Source organism: Lissotriton helveticus, chromosome 4_1, assembly GCF_964261635.1.
Source record: "Lissotriton helveticus chromosome 4_1, aLisHel1.1, whole genome shotgun sequence".
Taxonomy (NCBI): Eukaryota; Metazoa; Chordata; class Amphibia; order Caudata; family Salamandridae; genus Lissotriton; species Lissotriton helveticus.
The window spans coordinates 827,102,565-827,119,209 of record NC_136063.1 but is presented as its reverse complement, the minus strand read 5'-3'; positions in this window follow the sequence as shown (position 1 = coordinate 827,119,209).

The window sequence follows — 16,645 nt, the reverse complement described above, 5'->3', positions numbered from 1 at the left end:
AAACCTATTTCCATCATCTATTGTTAGCATTTGAAAATCAAATAAATATGGCATCTTTGTAGCCAAGATACTTTTGGAGTTTTGTGGGGTGTTTAGTAAAATTCTGAAAATTATTTCAGAATCATATATAATCTACCATTAAAGAGCTGATATAATTTGTTCAGTGAATCCTTTGGAGTCTATTCATTAAGTGAGCTACAGGATTTTAATGTATTAAAGATTCCATTAAACTAATGGTTCTATAAATCTTTCTTTCTTGTTAAAGTATGGAAAGTAGCTTTGCCATCTCTAGCAGAATGGGATGCCAACGCTCAAAACATGAGATATCAGAACCACCCACCAACCACTCTAATGGATTTATTTCTATTTGGGCAGTTCAATGTTAATGGTCTTATATAATGTGTATGTTAACAAACGTACGTATTTTCTACAATTGGAGTTTTGAATGGTGTATGGCAGCATCTAAGGGCCTTGTGTTAAGCTGATTCAAAATACCTGATGACAAATCGTTCTAAATCTTTGCTTCAAGAAAGTGAGATGAATAAAGGATGGTGTGTAGATATTTATGTAAAAGCATATAGTAGAAGTGGAATCTTGAACAGATGTTAAGGGGACATGATGCTTCCAGATCAATCAACTCTACACGGGACTGACTGGTTTAAATAACGATACGAAACTACACAAATATTTACATAATACAATCATATATACATAGACATCTACCAAAGTGATATTTCCTTTTTAAAAGTGTAAATCTAATTGAAATTCAAGATATGCTGCAGTGAAATGGGCTTCTGTATTGACATTGAAGGTAGGAAAAATAGATGTGAAAGTGTCCTCTTGTCTGTGAGCCTAAGGTTTGACATTTGACAGTGAAAATAATGAAAATGCATTATTTTTATGTGTTAGACTCAAAATTAAAACAAGTGCACTAATATGATTCTAAGTAATATGCAAATATATTGTTCAAAGTATGTTTGCTATTTTTCATTTTACCAAAACTAGATGGTGGGTCTCAATGTCTAAGGAAAATTTTTTGTGCTGTTTATAGGTTTCACAAAGGAGAAGTGTGTTATGATGCTGGACCTTCTTTTCATCGCGTTGTACAGACAGTGTACAGCATGATGTCATAGACTCATGGTAGTAAGACATTGTTGACAAAAACAGTAGCATTTAAAAGGTGCTATTTAAAAAGAATCATACCTTGAATTAAGTACACTGGAGGCAGTTAAGAATTAGTTACGTTACAATATTAATCTTGAATTGAATAATTGAGTATGACACACAGTTCTATAGGAGTACTTCTTAACTTCAGGAGTACTACTTCACAAACTTATTCTTAAATATTTTTGTAAATTGGCCCCAAAATGTCCAATTCCCTATTTGCACTTGTCTAAGAATAGAAACGGGGCCTAAAAATCTGGGGTAAACTTAGTGTAGGACCTTGGCAAATGTAGATATTTCATAGACAGCCATGCGTTCTCCCAAACTTGCATTTTGGAATTGGTCTACAGTGATGAGGAGTCTCTCACTTATACTCTGCCTTTGCTCTAAGTAGGGGCTGATAGACCCTATTCCTAACTTCCTTGGGGGCATATTAACAAGCGGCAGCGATAATTATCGCTGACCGCTGTTAGCGTGAGGAAATCTATCGCCGGCTATCGCTGGTGATAATCTCCATGTTAGCGTTGTATTAACAACCCTTAACGCCGTGGAGATAAAAATCCCAGTAATAGCGGGGATTATTGCCGTTTTCAATGGAATATCGCTGGTTTTCCAGTGATATTCCATTGAAAATGGCAATAACCTTGTTGATAGAGCCTGTGGATTCAGCCACATATTCCACCCCCCATTACAGGTATGCCTAAGTCAGGAATTTAGCAGACGTTAAAATCCTGAGTTAAGTCCCTGTTAGCGATATAAATCACAACGTTAACGCTGACGGGGCCTCGTTGTTAATATCGCGAAGCCCCGTTAGCGATAGAGTTCCCTGAAGTATTCCCAGACACGCCTACCACACACCTACCTTGCATCTCATTAGCGATGCGAGGCTAGGCAATAATAAATCCAGTCGCTAAGCGTTGAAAACCAACGCTAAGTGGCCTTGTTGATACGGCAATAAAATTATCGCCGCTTAGCGTCCAAAAACGGATGCTAAAGGGGCGATAATGTATTTATCGCCGCCTTGTTAATATGGCCCTTGGTGTGCCTAAGCAGATATGTGACGGAAGGAACAGTGGTACGAGATATAACAGAACTAAATAGAGCAAAGATGTTTTCTTGGAAGAATGAAAAGAGTTGTTGTAGGCTGACTGTGCCATGGAAAACGTGTTGCACCACTTATTCTGATGCTCTATTAAAAAGGACTGGAGATATTGTTAAATGGGATTTTAGTTATTCTGTCTGCCCATTGGTCTGTGGATGATAACTGGAAAACACCTATGGCTTTCATCAATACATTCCAGAGATTCACAATTTATTGAACTCCCAGGTCAGTGATGATGACATCAAGTAAGCTTCAAGATGATGTCCAAGAAAATTTGAGCTAGGTCTACTGTTGTTGGTAATCCTATATGAGGCACAAAACACCCCGTTTTGGTGAAATAATCTACCCCAGCTAATAATGTATTCAAATCAGTAAGCTTTATTCGGTTGTGACAAAGCAACCATAAAAGAACAGTACAAAAGTCAAAATACATTAGATACAGTAAATAAAAAAAAAAAGAAAACAGCACCCAAAAAAATAATTACATTAAAACGTCGTACATAACTCATTAAATATTAAGTAGAAGCACCCCTCAATTTATCAACAATCTACTCCTAGCAGCTTTTCAATACTAAAAAATGCCTCCACTTCAATTCTCCTGAGGTAAAAAATAGACTCACAGCAGCATTACATGTAGTATTGTTTAACATGGACGCTTTGTAGAGACAAAATTAAAAACAAATAGGCTTCAGAATGTGCAAAAGAGCAAAGTGCATAGATTCTTACTTTAGTATAGACCATCCCCGGGCATAGGGTGGGTGGTTGTCATTATCATTATTAACAAACCATTCAAAAATCGGTTTAAAAGATCAGTGCACCAAATCTATACCGGAGAATAAAGCAAATCGGTTGTGAATGGGTATATTATAGCTACTAAATACAGGGCCTCTGCCACCCATACAGTAGTTCTTTTCTACATTTGTTCTTACAGGGGGCAGGTATGTAGTTATAGGGTAAAATTCGCACAGTTCCCAAGTTACTATGGGGCCGTCTCCCATTTGTGGCTGCCAACTTTGCAGATATGGGACGACATGGGTATCCCTAAAGTTTATTATAACCAAGTCTCCAGCTATGTCCTTCGGAAGGGATCCTAAACACCCCACCCTTCTAACATTTAAGATTTTTCCATCGATGTTAGGTGGAAGGGGTCTATTTTTGGTTAGCCAGAAAGATACCTTATTTACCAATTCCAGTTGTCCTTCGATTTTGCCGTTAGTGAGTTCAGGGACGCCTGAGAGGATGCACACAAATGGTGCGGCCTCCGGCGGTAGGTCTATTTGGTTAATCTTTCTTTACAAGTTGCCATGGTTGGAAAATATACCCTCTGTGGACGTGGATTCTTTGGTCAGCCCTACTCCGATGGCGGAGCTCTGGACTATTGGGGGGTTTGATGTTGTTACATACTGAATATTTGATGTTAATTATGTTTTTGGGGCAACTGAGTGAATTTGGGCAGTATTACTTTGTGGAGAAGTATTGGGGACGTCAGTAATGACTGGGGACTCTACTTGCTTATATCCTGCCATTCTTTTTATAAGTATCGCATTTGCCTTGGTTGTTTCCTCTATACTTGTGACCTTTTCCCCTATTACCTTGATTCTTTTTGCCAGCGGGTATATTAATGTTTTGACCAGAAGTTCAATCTGGGCCAGTAGGTCAGATGATATAGTGGATAGCGGGGACTCCAGAATTGAACATACCTTAGATGTTTTTGGGGTGTTGATAATGACAAGGGGGGACTTAAATGCAATTTGTGTTTTTTTACTGGTCTTCCCCTTTGTTTAGCACCTTTGCGCTTTCTATCGACAACAGGGGCCTGAAGGTTCGCTATCGGTTGTGTATTGTATTTAGCCGATAGTAAAGGGGGGGTAACCAGATGGCTTACATTTAGTTGGGATGGTGTGCTAAGCTGGGGACTTGTGTTTCTCATTTCACATGTAGGAGCACCAATTTGCTCGTTTCCCTCTTCAACGCTAGTGTATATAGTTTTGCAAATCTGATTTAATTCCTCCAGTAAAGTAAAATTGTGAATTTGGTTGCTGCCACCAGAGGAGATTGGATGCTAGATGTAGTTTCTAGGGAAAGACTTTGTTCTGTTCTTTCTATTTCGCGTTCAATTTCCGATGTTACCCTAGTTAAATACTTGTCCAATGTCCCCCGTCGTGGCCCCCCCTGAGAGATAATATTTTTAGGAAGCCCTTTATTAGTCATAGTGTGGCTTGCTTTTGTGTATATAGCAGTGTAGATATAACAACAACAGGCACCTATGCTGGTCGGGCGCGTAACTTAATAACCAAAAGTAGTCCTATAGGGTGGGCCAAAGTGTAGATAAAGGCAGTCACTGGTGTGGGTTAGTTTGGTGTACCTCCCTTTTCCATCGAAAATCAGGAAAGAGTCAAATGGGGTGGCCCTGCCCAGCCTCCTCCGGCCTCCGAGGGCCCGCCCTTTGGCCGGGCTTAGCCCGCGCGCGTCCCGCGTGGCGGAGATCCCAACTCACTAATGAACTTCCGGTGTCAAGGGGAGGGGCGCTCGTCTCTCACAGCCCCCGCAGCCCTCTGGAGCTTGTTGTCCCTGCTCCTTCCACAACAACGCAGCATCTCCCGCAAAACGGGACGCACAAGAGGTTTTTACAAGTTCCCCCGGTGTCAAGGGGAGGGGCGGTCGTCTCTCATAGCCCCCGCAGCCCTCTGGAGCTTGTTGTCCCTGCTCTGGCTCCCTCCACAACAACGCAGCGTCTCCCGCGAAGCGGGAGGCGCAAGAGGTATTTACAAGTTCCCCCGGTGTCAAGGGGAGGGGCGGTCGTCTCTCACAGCCCCCGCAGCCCTCTGGAGCTTGTTGTCCCTGCTCCGGCTCCTTCAACAACAACGCAGCGTCTCCCGTCTAATGTATTACATTCTTGTGGACTGGGATGGGAAGTGGTTGCAGTAGTCCTGCAGGTTTAGCTTGTCTGCTTGTGTCTGGGTACAAAGTGAACTTTGATGATTCTGGTCATATTGGACCACCAAAGTGCCTTTGCAATAATCTGTGTAAAAGAAAAATGTAATGGACGGATTGCTGAACAATGCAAACATTCACCCCCAATCACAAGGGTGAGCATGGTGAGCATCCTTCTTTTGCTCACCATGCCACCCCAGTTTGGACCCAGACATATCCAAATCAGTCTTGACCCTGTTCCTTATGGGAACACTCCAACCCGAACTGCCAAGCAAGTTCCTCCCTGGACTGGAAACAAGCATCCTGGGACTGGTTTCAGGGGATCACCCCTTATCAGCCAGGCGCGCTTGAATCCTGTGGCGCAGTGGGGACCATGTCTGGCTATACCCTTCCCACTTAGGACAACAAAAACAAAAGAAACAATTGATCAACGGAATGCTGAACAATGCAAACATTCAACCCCAGTCAAACAGATCTGGGTTTAATCCATCATTCTTTTGCTCACCACACCTCCCCAGTTTGCACTCAGCCATATGCAAATCCGTCTTGACCCTGTTCCTTATGGGAACAGTCCAGCCCAAACTGCAAGCCAGGTCCTCCCTGGAATGGAAACAAGCATCTTGGGATCAGTTTCAGGGCATCACCCCTCATCAACCATGCTAGCTTGAATCCATTGGTGCAGTGAGGGCTGGACCCACGTCTTGGCATACCCTTCCCAATTAGGGCGACAAATGCGAAAGGAAACAATTGATGAGTGGAATGTTGAATAATGGGTTCAAACTGGAATGGCATGGGGAGCAAAAAAAAGATGGATATAGGTCCAGATCTCTGTACTGGGATGAATGTATGACATTGTTCTGCATACTGTCCATCAACTGTTCTTTTTGAATTTGTCCCCACGAGTGGGATGGGTGTGCCCAGAAGTGGGTCCAATGCTCTCCCTGCCACTGGATTCAAGCTATCCTGGCTTATGAGGGGTGAAACCCTGAAACCGGTCCTAGGATGCTTGTTTCCAGTCCAGGGCGGACCTGGCCTGGCAGTTCAGGCTGGATTGTTCCCATTGAGCGCAGGGTCAAGACTGATTTGCACATGGCTTGGTTCAAACTGGAATGGTATGGGGAGCACAAAAACGATGGATTTAGGCCCAGTTCTCTGTACTTGGGTGAATGTATGACATTGTGCTGCATTCTGTTCATCAGTTGTTCTTTTTGCATTTGTCAACCGAGTGGGACAGGTATGCCCAGACATGGGTTCGGGGCTGACCATGCCACTGGAGTTAAACTATTCTGGCTGATGAGGGGTAAAGCCCAAAACCGGTTCTAGCATGCTTGTTTCCAGTTCAGGGAGGACCTGACCTGGTGGTTTGGGCTGGACTATTCCCATTGTGCTCAGGGTCAAGACTGATTTGCATATGGCTATGTACAAACAGGAATGGCATCGGGAGCAATAAAACTATGGATGTAGGCCTAAATCTCTGTACTGGGTTGAATGTATGACATTGTTCTGTACTCTGTCCATCAATTGTTCTTTTTGCATTTGTTACCCGAGTGGGATGGTTGTGCCCAGACCTGGCTACTGTACTTTCCATGCCACTTTAGTCAAGCTATCCTGGCATTTGAGGGATGAAACCCTGAAACCAGTCCTAGGATGCTTGTTTTCAGTCCAAGGAGGTCCTGGCCTGGCAGTTCGGGCTGGACTATTCCCATTGTGCACATGGTCAAGACTGATTTGCATATGGCTATGTACAAACAGGAATTGCATGGGGAGCAATAAAACTATGGATTTAGGCCCAGATCTCTTTACTGGGGTGAATGTATGACATTGTTCTACATTCTGTCCATCGATTGTTCTTTTTGCATTTGTCACCCCGAGAGGGGCTGGTATGCCCAGACGTGGTCCGGTGCTCTCCATGCCACTGGAGTCAAACTATTCTGGCCAATGAAAGGTGAAACCCCAAAACCAGTTCTAGGATGCTTGTTTCCAGTTCAGGGAGGACCTGGCCTGGCACTTCGGGCTAGACTGTTCCCATTGTGCGCAGGGAGAAGACTGACTTGCATATGGCTGAGTTCAATCTGTAATGGCATGGGGAGAAAGAAACAATGGATTTAGGCCCAGATCTCTGTACTGGGGTGAATGTATGACATTGTTTGCATTATGTCCATCAATTGTTCTTTTGCATTTGTCACCCCGAGTGGGACAGGTATTCAGAGACGTGGGTTCCATGCTTTCCATGCCACTGGAGTCAAGCTATCATGGCTGATGAGGGGTGAAACCCTGAAGCTGGTCCTAGAATGCTTGTTTCCAGTTCAGCGAGGACCTCCCTGGCACGTCGGGCTGGACTGTTCCCATTGGGCGCAGGGTCAAGACTGATTTACATATGGCTAGGTTCAAACTGGAATAGAATGGGGAGCAGAAAAACAATGGATTTTGCCCAGATCTGTAATGGGGTGAATGTATGACATTGTTCTGCTTTTTGTCCATCAATTGTTCTACGTTCACTACAAGAAGACATCATAGCTTCAAAACACTGACAGATGCGGGTAAACGTACGCAACTTAGTGATCCATGTAGGAGCGGGTCAATGCGGGTACACATACTTAACTTTCAATGAAGGCGAAACAATACCAATCACTTACAAATCACACCTGTACACAAACGCAGAAATGCGTTTCACTTCAACAGAGAAAATACTGACAGCAGTTCAGACCGCTGTAGCAAGAGAAAGAGCACTGGCTCAGGGAAAACACACTATTGTCATAACCTCAGTACCTAGCTTTATAAGCTGTTACAAAGGCTAATATTCCCAATCAAAAAGCCTTACATATGGATAAAATGGGCTAAGTCTCTTACTGCAACTGATGTTGAATACAGATTTGATCCAAGTCTAAAAACACAAGCATTTTTGCAATACGAACAAGAATATCCTCTACCAAATGAAATCTTGCCTCTTGATCAGTATCAATATATCATTTATACTGACCGATCTGCTTAACCCGCCATAGAGAGTAATAATCAGCAATACAGCATAGCATGTGCTATCGTTAAAGGTCGAATGCGGAAGGTTCCATCCGAGTTGCATCAAGACGCAATCTCTAGGAGACGGCAGTGCTCAGTTGGCAGAGTTAACTCCTCCCATGCTCATGAGCCACGGCGCTCCGGTGCTCATGACAAGCTCAGCTTGTCATGGCCCGTGGAACGCTCAGGTGCTGGGAGAATTCCCCTCCTGTGCTGAACGTTCCACGGGAGCCAATGCACCTGTGACGAGCTGAGCTCGTCATGAGCACAGGAGCGCCATGCCTCATGACGAGCTCAGCTCGTCATGAGCATGCGGGCGCTGTGTGCGCCCCCCTCCCCCCAGCACAGCAGGGGGAATAACCCCCGCAGTGAAGGGGTTAAAAGAACTAGCACTGGAGAACACAAATCATAAATTCCTCACACTAATCGTGTGTGATTCTTTTTACTGTGTACAATCATATAATGAATATTTACATAATTGGAAACAAAACGGGTTAAAAGATGCAAAAGGTGGCACAATTAAGCATAAAATGCTATAGGAACAGGTAGTTGAGTTGAAAAACGAACTACCAAGGGCTCACGTGATTCATACACTGAGTCATCAACGTAATGGCGTTCACGTTGTAGGGAATTCATTGGCTGATGAAGCCGCAAAGGGGGCTGTACGCACAGCTTCTGTAGCTGCAATCACTCATTCATAAACGAGGATAGACAGTGAGATTATGGTTGCTGTCATTTCTTTGCGCAAAGGCAGCTCAGCAGTCCCAAAGAAATTTCCACTCAAGTACTCCTACAAGTTAGATGAAAACAACATTCCATATGCTGAGATTCCTGGAGTGGGGGATAGAGTAATACCAAATATGGATCGTAGACAAGGTTTGATTGTTGCAGCAGACAAGGGTTTGGGCTCTGTGCACACAGGTGTTACAACGACTATTTCATTATTGAAACAGCGCTATTGGTGGCCAGGTCTAACAAAGCAAATTAAAGACTATGTCTTGAAATGTGACCTCTGCCAGTAGATTAAAGGCTTCACCATAACACGCCCGGCACAGACACTATTAGTAAAATCAGACATACCTCTTGCTTGTGTGTATCTGTACCACTGCGGCCCCTTAAAATCTGATGGGGCTTACAAGTATATATTGGTGGCAGTGGATTCATGCTCAAGATTCTTATGGGTTTGGCCTCAATGCTCGGCTGACGCTCAACCTGTTATCAAAGATTTGTGAGTCTTTATAGGGACATTCGCAATTGGCACGTTACATTCTGACTGTGGCCCGGCCTTTAGCTCTCGGGCTTACAAAGAGGCTATGAAAAGTATGTGCGTAGCATTGCAGTACTCCTCTCCGTACCATCCTGAGGGAAATTCAGTTGCAGAGAGGAAAAACTAGGACCTAAAGCAATCTTTAACAACTAGGGTATTAGGCAAGGGTGGTAGATAGGTCAATCACTTATATGGGGTACAGAGAGCCCTCAACAACTTGCCAAGAAGTTCTCTAGGGGCAGTCATTCCTTATGAGGTCCTATTTGGGACGAGAATGTGGGTACCTGATCTTGATTGTGAAGGCACAGTGGCGGATGAGAAACCATTTGATATCCATGATCGTTTGGCTATTTTACAGGATCTAAATGAATCCAGGTTACATCAAAGTAACGTCCAAATGAAACAGACCGCCGCTGGGGAAGTCAAGGCAGTCACGACGAGACCTGTCTAGATCCAAAAAGTCGGAGATCTATTCACAGAGAAAATAGCGGACAAAAATAATTTGGATCATCATACAGAAAGCCTGTACCTGTTCTAGCAATTCAAGGAACAAGAACTGTACTTTTGTCACCTACGGCCGGGAAAAAGAGAAAAGATTTGTCTTAATCGGCTTAATCAAACCACACTATGTGGCTGATGCTAAGTAGTGGGCCTTGTGGACTCCACAGTAGCAGATGCCCTCCTCTCGCTACAGTCCAAGAAGTTCAAACAGATAGACTCATCACATTCAAAAAGCCTTCTTTACGGAATGAAGTACTATACAACAATGCTATGGAACTAGTTCCCCTTGAACCTGAAGTTCACCTTCAAAGCAAACTCAAAATAACAATTAAGGTGCAATTAGAGCTAATACAGACATCTACGTCAACATGCCTCGACAAGAGCAAAATACGATTTCAACAAATCATGATGCAATTCCAACAATTGATCGAACTGCTTCTGGCTACTTTATGAACTTTGATACGTTTTCTTTGGATCCAAGTGAACCAAAAATTACACCAGCCCAACAAACACGCAAGCAACAAGTCAAGAACTTTCTGCACTTTCTCAAAAAGACTTACCTGTTATCGCCTTGGGTGGAACTCTGGGTAATTACTGGGATACTGTTCTTTCTTTTCTGGCTAGGCTTAGTTATAACTTTTAGCATGCTTATTAATGAACGATACCTTCAATAAAGCTCCACAGCCCAAAAAGTTAATTTGATTATGAAGCTACATCAGTCATCACATTGTGAACAAAGAGACTTGTCATCAGTGAACATAACAGCAGTTCCTATACCGAACGGTATAGTTTGGGACAAGGTTGATTTCAATATATTCGGTCCGACTGAACTTTTAAAAATTTCTCATATATTTAAAATTTCATTGATTGATGTCATTACCTCCAGTACACTTTCTGATGATTGGGACTTTGAAACTGTTAATAACATGTTGTCTGGTTTCAAGGAAAACTGCTGCATTTCCGAACACTGAATTGCTAGAAGGTACTTCAGACTATGACACTTTGTACTGTTTTAACAACATTATGGTCAGCATTTATTGCTCAGATGTATAACACCTAGAAATGTTTTTGAGTACCATCAGTGGAAACATTGCCCTGCACCACCAAAAAGTAGCTCGCAAATATTTGCACAGAAATGTTGATATTTTTTGAAGGTTTAACACCACTGACTGGACCTCATATTATTATAAGGTTACAGCGACATCAGCACTGAAATGTATGTTGACAAACACCAAACAGATTTACTCTGCTTCCTTTATTGCCCAATTGTCTGAATAGGGGTTTGATCTATGGAAAGACGCAATAGACTGAAAATCAGTCTGGGTTTCTAGGGACTGGAAAGTCCAGGGAACAGAAGCGCTATTTAAGGCATGCCTCATTCCACAGCAGATGATATTTCTAAATGACACCGTCCAACAGGCATCCTGTCTTGGATTAGCCAAGAACAAGGACCTGAACACACCTCGGTTTCCAACACCATCACAGATGATGGGGTGGCAAAATTCAACTTCACAGGAAGGGGCAACAGTAGATGACATTTTACAGTACAATAGATCAGACCCTAATTGGAAAGAATGGTTGGTTTGGCCCCTAGACACGAACAGATGTCCTAAAAGATTCTAGGGTTCATAATCTATAGGCCAGACCCACGCTATGTACAAAGAGAACACCCAGGGGTAGTGACATTTTACAGTGTTAGGAAGTTGTGCCTTGATTGGCTAGAAACCTCAACACTTACAGAAGTGAAAAAAACACTTAACCTTACTCACACAAGACATGGCTCTTAGGAATTTTTTACTACGTCCCAGGAAACCCCATCAGAAACATTTCATATTTGCTGGCATTTATGCTGCCTATAATGGAATTTGGAAAATATACCAACAAGAGGCCGCAGAGCGAATACTGGAAATAGACTGCATTAACTTGACAATGGGTTAACAACTTTGGCCTCCATGATATATTCCTTAGGCAACATTGTATCTTCTGCGATAGACATACTGCAACAAAATTTGGCCATATTACATCACGGCAATATCAGTTACGTTCTATTATGTTATTAAGCTGGACGCTGCAATCTTTGCATGCAGGCTATGTGCCTTGGCGTTTTATCAACAGTACGTCTCTGTTTTCTGAATACAATCTAACTGATAAACAGGTAGAAATGGCACAAAGGGGAGCAAAATATACAATGTTGCATATTTAAAAACTGGATAGATTACCAATTACGGTAGCGGAATCATCATCAACAGAATGGCAAATCCATGGCCACATAACTCTACCGGTTACTACTTTTCAGTTTCAATATTGCCTTGAGCAAAAGCAGGCAGACAAATATGAAAGAATGGGTAAGGACTACCTTAAAGAATCCTGGGAATTTCCCTACAGATTTAGATGCCAGAGTGGGTATCGAGAAGTGTTTCTAAACGGCACAAACTGCAAGAACACTTTAAGCAGTCCTCTCATGTGCCAGGACATTTCACTGCACGGAGCATGTGATGGTTCAGCAGTGAATTTGTCCTGCCACATGAAAGGGACTCCAGCGGCCTTGATTACTCCGGTATTCAAGCTGCTCTCGAATGGGAGTTACTTGATGCTGAACAGTCAAGGTTGCTGTGGGATGCTTCTGGGCATTGCCTATCTGGTCACTGGGAGCTCCAGGGTTACTGGCTATAGGCAAGCATTGTTTCCCCCAATGAATACAAACAGGGAGGCGCTGTTATGGCCTTCATTGAATGTTTCCTTTATATAGTTTGATACTTTGAGCAGACTGAAAGCCATGCTTTTACAGCAAACTGTACCCTTAACCTCCGCCTGAGAGACCTTTGATCTTCAAATCCCAAGGACCTCGACTGGGATACAGGCACCTAAACGTACAAACTGCCCCTTTCATTTAGCAGAAATGGTGGGTCGTATCTTTAATATGTCTGATATGAGTGGTATTGTACACCTATTTAAGACCATAGGGTCAGGATTTTTAAGCACCTTTCAGACAATCCTCAGAGTTATTCCAGATTTTATACACTCCATATTGGGAAGCATTTTTGGAGGTCTTCTGCTGATCCTGCTCGCTATAGCAGGAATCCTGATTGTCATTTTCCTGCTACACAATGGATGGTCCAATCACCAACGAGATGGCAAAAGTGCTCCTAGAGCAGAAATACTGTAAGCGCATGGTACAACATCTGGGCACACCTTCCCTACAGGAACTGAGCGCCTCTTGGTTCCCATCGTTTAGACCAGTCTGGATGGACTGCATCTTACCTTTTCTTCGATACCTTTTTTGGCGAGAAGAATGCGAGTTGGATCTCCGTCTGACACTTGCATCGGACATGCCTATGGAGTTGAATACCTTGCTGAAACCCATGAGGTCCCATGCTTGGCAATGTCCCCAGTGTATTCCAATATTGATGGCTGCATTGCTCGAGACCCCGCAAGTACCTTTAGCTGCAACTGGGTTGAGCATCAGCTCTTACACTAGCACTCAGGTTTCGACTACAGCACCAGCTGCCTCTACTCCAGCTATTGGCAGTTCTAGATATCATCTGTGCTCCATTGACGTACTCTGTGAGGTGTTACAGGGACTGTCCTTGGCAGCAGCAAACAACGGCGATGTTGCGTCTCCCAGTCAGGACACTTAATCTATAATTGGCTCATCACGTACAGGGAAAGAATTCAAATTTTTCCTTTTTATTTCAAAACTCAACTAAATTTGGAACATTTCCTAAAATTTACACTTTCGCTAGAAAAGCATGGCCTTCTGACACTTGTAGTGGTTCAACTTATATTAACAAACTCATCTAGGACTTTGGCTTAAGTAACAATTCCAAAAACTAATTTTCAGAAAAAGAAATCCCTCTCTTACACTATTTTTAAACGATTTTAAGGTTTTCGAATGTTTTTACGAGGCTCACTGGTAGTTTTATGTGCTACTACCTAGTAAAGAAAGTGGTTCGCTAGCATTTTATTATTGTTGATTATTCAGAAGAGGAGTGGGTGTTATGTTTCATATAGGTATCCTAATATAGGCCCGGGTAATATCATACACCTTATATACAGCAGGTACTGGGCACACGTTTGATAAAGACAAAGTTAGTAGTACAGTAGTTTGAAACTAAAACAATAGACACCGGTGTTAAGGTGAAGACAGCATATGATGCTTTATATAGGTCTTCTTTTCTCTCTGTTTTTACAAACGCCAGCCGACACGTGTTTCATCAACAGGGCAGTGCCTGTGATTCATCAGGGCTGTGAGCGGCGCATAGTATGATCGGGATACCGGAGCTCAGGATCATTCCGCCATACTTCGGCCCGGAGCAACCCTACTGTCCACAGGTCAGCCCGTATCAGTCGTACCCGACTGCTTTGTGTCTCCATTTCCTTTGACATTATCCTTGCTGACTACCACATCATCCTGACAGACTCACTATCACCGGTATCCCGATCATACTACGCGCCACTCACAGCCCTGATGAATCGCAGGCACTGCCCTGTTGATGAAACACGTGTCGGCTGGCGTTTGTAAAAAGAGAGAGAAAAGAAGACCTATATAAAGCATCATATACTGTCTTCACCTTACCACCGGTGTCTATTGTTTTTGTCTCAAACTACTGTACTACTAACTTTGTCTTTATCAAACGTGTGCTCAGAACCTGCTGTATATTTTGTATGGTGTTAAGGCATCCCGTGCCTGACCACCTTTGAGAGGTCTCAGGGTTTTCCTCTATACTGGTAGCACCGTCCAACACAATCTGCAATTTGTCCATCACTACTCACTTTAATCGTACTGTGTGAGCGCCCTAAACTGTACAATTCAAACCCTTAGCTGATCCCCATCAATATCATACACCTTCGCCTACATTACCTCCCCTACACTACACAGTAACAAGACTTTTAGGATTGAACCTTTACCTAGTTCTAGGCCTGCGTACAGAAGGAGGGGTTTCCCTGAACAGTAGCATTCTATTACTTCATCAATAGACCCACACAGTATGAATGAATATTCATAAGTGTTCTTGGAAACCAGGCAGGGGCCAAACCACCTGCATAATATCTACGTACAAGGTTCATCCCATACATCATCCTCAAATACAACAATGGCTAATACAAGAAACAAGGGACAAAGGAGCCCTAGATACTTTCTGTATAAATACAGCACATCTTACTAGTGTTAGCTAGAGGGAACTGAGACGTCCAAGCCGACACAGTGGCCAGAGACGCTGAGGCTCCTGCATACAGACGCTCCAGCTGACAGTGGATTGACACATCCTCGCGGGGTTTCCAACTCGAAACCAGGACGGGGTCCCACACTCTCTCACTTCAGCTAATGGGGTTGACTAAATCCTAGAGGGATTCTTCGCTTCACACCTACTCACATGCTTGGTACACTTAGGTACATTTAGATAGGCATCGTAGGAGTAGGTACACTTTCTTTTATCATGCATTTTATATTCTTGTATGTATTCATGATCATTGCAAGATGGTAGAACTGTACTATCCTTTTATATTCACTGTACTGCTGATCATATATATCTGCTACTGTCTAACGGTTGTTGCAGCACACTTGTTTTACATTAGAAGAACAACTGTACAATAGATTCTTATTGTAACATGCCCAAATGTTTCTTCTGTGTAAAACTCTGAGACCGAATTGGTGGGCACGAGTGACTGAGTGAAAAGTAGTACATTGTTTCCACGATTCTGAGGGATCAGGGTTGTCAGGTTCTAAGGTTGCCAGAAGCTATTCTCTCCCCGATAAGAGGAGATTCAAGTGGCACTGTAAGCTAGCTAATGCAAACAGGTTAACATTCTCGGTGGGGGTGCTCAGAGCCAGTCTGCTACCAAACCCACAGTTTATGTTATCCGGAACGTGCACATCCTGTATAGGTAATATAGGGGGAACATCCTTTACAACGCGGATGTTACCCCGCACTACAGTTACGACGCGTCTTTTACAACGCAAGTCGTAACCACGACTTGCGCTGGAGGGCGCTCAAGGACAAGGAATAATAGATTTACTATTCCAACACCTTCCCTACTGTACGTAGACTGGTGTTGGAATAGTAAATTTAACTATTTTAAGTCCAGCACCCCTACAGCGTAAGTCGTGGTAACGACTTGTGTTGTAAAAAATGCGTTGTAACGGTACGCGTGGTAATACCACGCGTTGTACCGTCGTACATCCTAATATAGGAACTACACTACAGGACCTGGCCTGGCAGTTCGTGCTGGACGTTTCCCATTGGGCGCAGGGTCAAGACTGATTTGCATATGAATGGGTTCAAACTGTTATGGCATGGGAAAAAAACGATGGATTTAGGCCAAGTTCTCTGTACTGGGGTGAATGGATGACATTGTTCTGCATTCTGTCCATCAATTGTTCGTATTGCATTTGTCACCCCAAATGGGACGGGTATGCCCAGATGTGGGTCCCGTGCTCTCCATGCCTCTGGAGTCAAGCTATCCTGGCTGATGAGGGGTGAAACCCCGAAACCGGGCCTAGGATGCTAGTTTTCAGTCCAGTGAGGACCTGGCCTAGCAGTTTGGGCTGGACTTTTCCCATTGGGCGCAGGGTCAAGACTGATTTGCCTATGAGTGGGTTTGAACTGGAGTGGCATGGGGAGCAAAAAAACGATGGATTTAGGCCCAGATCTCTGTACTGGGGT